The following is a 2921-nucleotide window of genomic DNA, read 5'->3' as shown; positions in this document are numbered from 1 at the left end:
AGTTTATGGTAAAAGTGATGATGGAGAAGACTAATTACACCAGCAGATACACAGGACCCTGTGATGGCCAGCTGCAACCAGTTAGAAGATCTGTAGAACTATTGTTTAATACACAAACAGGATGACAGCTCCCTGATGTTAAACAACAACAATCTTCAAGCAATTTTAATGAACCGCTAAATTATAATACAGAGGTGGGATGACAGCCCCTCTGATATTAAACATTCACAGCACATCAAATAAATGCCAGCAGGCACAACCTACAACAAGAAAGAGAAGTGGAAAGTGAGCAAGTGACAGCAAAAGAAGCTTGTATTAGTTGAAAATCAAGACCAGAAGCTGCAGGTCTCATAGTATTTACAGTCTCCAAAAGTTAAAGGCAACAACAAAACTATCATTCATCAAACACTCATCAATCCCACTACATCAGTTTTTTCAATATATATGGTGTCTCATTACACAATCTCCCTGTTAGTTATGCGTGGAGGAGCCCATAAATGGACACCAACCACATTTACATTCAGAAATGGGGCTGCTGATACAACTCTGGCTGTGTTGTAAATGGATTTGACCCTCTCTGGTGCTCTGCGGTCCTGCTTGGGCAGGTGGCGTGAAATACAAATGAAACCATAACCATTGAATGCTCTGAACTCCCCAGAGGTGTCCTGCTTCCTCCTCGGCCATACTGCTGATTAATTTCTGCTGCTGATCATTAAAAACGGCTCCATTATGACTGTGCTACTTTAAAACAGTGAAACGCTGCCCAAACTGTTCATTCCCGCCCATCATTGCTTCAATTTTGGCTTTGAAAAGGTTCAGGCATGGTTTATTTACTATCGGGTCCGCCTCTCGGGTCGCAATACATATTTAAACAGGCCAATCCTTTGTTTTTTAATATTTGAGAAATACACGCAAAACTGTTGCAAAACCATGAAAAATGGCTTTGGCGGATTTGAATCATATATATATTTTGTTTCTGAACCCTTTCGGATCCGAAACCCATCGCAATCGGCACTTGCCCAAGGCCTCCTTTGTATTTTCTTTATACATTGAAAATACACAAAAAGCATTGAAAATGTGACGGGCATGGACTTGAAATTTTATAAAATGGAGCATTGTACATCCATCGGGTCTAGCCCATCGCATTGCAACATAAATTATGTTAAAGCCCCGCCCCTTTGAAATCGCAGATAGCGATATTATTGTGGACCCAATAATCTATCAAATGGAACTAACACCGCCGTCGGGTCCGGCCCATCGGCGATCGCAAATCACAAAAGATAAAAGCCCCGATTTATTTGATATTACCGATAGCGATATTGTCACGGACCCGAACATCTTATCAAAAGGAATTAATAACGCCATCGGGTCCGGCCCATCGGTGATCGCTCATATATATGCAAAAGGCCATGCTCCATTGGAAACGCCGATAGCGATACGCCGATGCAATATCGGCGATCGCTCATCGCACAATAATAAAGCCACTTTTGTAAGTCCTCCATTGCGATACGCCGATGCGATATCGGTGATCGCTCATCGGCGATGCCTCATGTCGCTGCCGCTGCCTCCCCTGACTTGCAATATGCCGACGCGATCTAGATCGTTGATCGGCCAGATCCAACGGCTGAGATTAATGCGTATCCTTAAGCCTGTAATTTGATTTTCACATGGTTTTTGGGGTATGTTCGCCTCCCGATAGTGTATTTCTGCCCTCCAAAGGGCTTTCCTCTTGCAATTTTTATTTTTTTTTATCGGTGGAAGACTTTTAGCCAAAATTTGAGGATTTCGACAGCATCAATGGTTCCTTTGGCATGATTATGAGTGTGTTTGCAGCCTTTGAGCGTGTTTGAATCCATTTTTTATGATTTTGCACAGCAAAGCTAACATGGCCATCAACTAATAATTGTTCTATGAAGTTACCTATGCAACCATTAAACAAAAGACAGAAAGTACGGGGAGAATAACCATGAAGGTATTTAAGGTGTAGAAATCTTAACCAAATGCTACATAGTAAATAAAGCCCCTAAGCAGCTTGAATTGTCTAAAGGCATAAATAAATTCATATATAAGTATTAAGACCAGAACATGTCTCCACAATCCAGTAATAGTCTAGCAAAAAAATGAGTATGCACTTGCACTGCAATAATTTATTGTCTACCCTGTAGCCAGCTTCAGATAAGCCAGTCGCGAGGGTTAGAGTAAAACCAAATTGTATTAAATACAGCTACTTGGATAACCCGAAAAAGATTATAATTACAATGCCTCAAAGAAAACATCTGCCATATTAAGCTAAGGTTGTCAAGAAAACCCTACAGGAACTATCAGATATAAAAACGTCTTGACTATACCACAGTACCCGGTGGATAGAACTAGTGATTTCCTTCCAGTTGCGCGAGCTACTCTAGAACTCAAACCCCAGTCTCTGCCCTCTTTGCAACCCATGCCCTCTACCTCGCAAAAACAGAGAATCAAAAATTAAAAACGGCTTTCAAGAGGAGAAATGCAAAACTGTAATTCATTATCAGTGTACAAGCAAGAAATGAAAAATTGTAACAGAAAAACTTGTGGACTTGAGTTAGGGAAAAACCCTTACCTAAGATGCAAATCGGGTTTGGGGTTTCCTTTGTGTAGCTATATGCCATGAGGAGAATCCATGGCCTGCAGAGGGCAGACCCAATGATTAATAACAGGGTTAACCTAAAAGGTAAACCAATGAGCTACAACACACAAAAGCCATGAACAAAAAAAGATGGAGTTGTAAACACTAGACTCACCGCATATGAGAAACAATAACCCGTACCAGAGAATGCCAAGGAGATAGACTACAGCAGGGGCATCGGGAAAAGTGAATGATCTCCATTGTCCGATGGAGAGTGATATTAGCAATCGTAGATGGAGAACAGGTTTTGAGGCCAGGAGGG

Source organism: Pinus tabuliformis, chromosome Q, assembly GCF_031772625.1.
Source record: "Pinus tabuliformis cultivar Carrire ecotype Pingquan chromosome Q, CPIR1, whole genome shotgun sequence".
NCBI lineage: Eukaryota > Viridiplantae > Streptophyta > Pinopsida > Pinales > Pinaceae > Pinus > Pinus tabuliformis.
Note: the sequence above shows the minus strand (reverse complement) of the source record.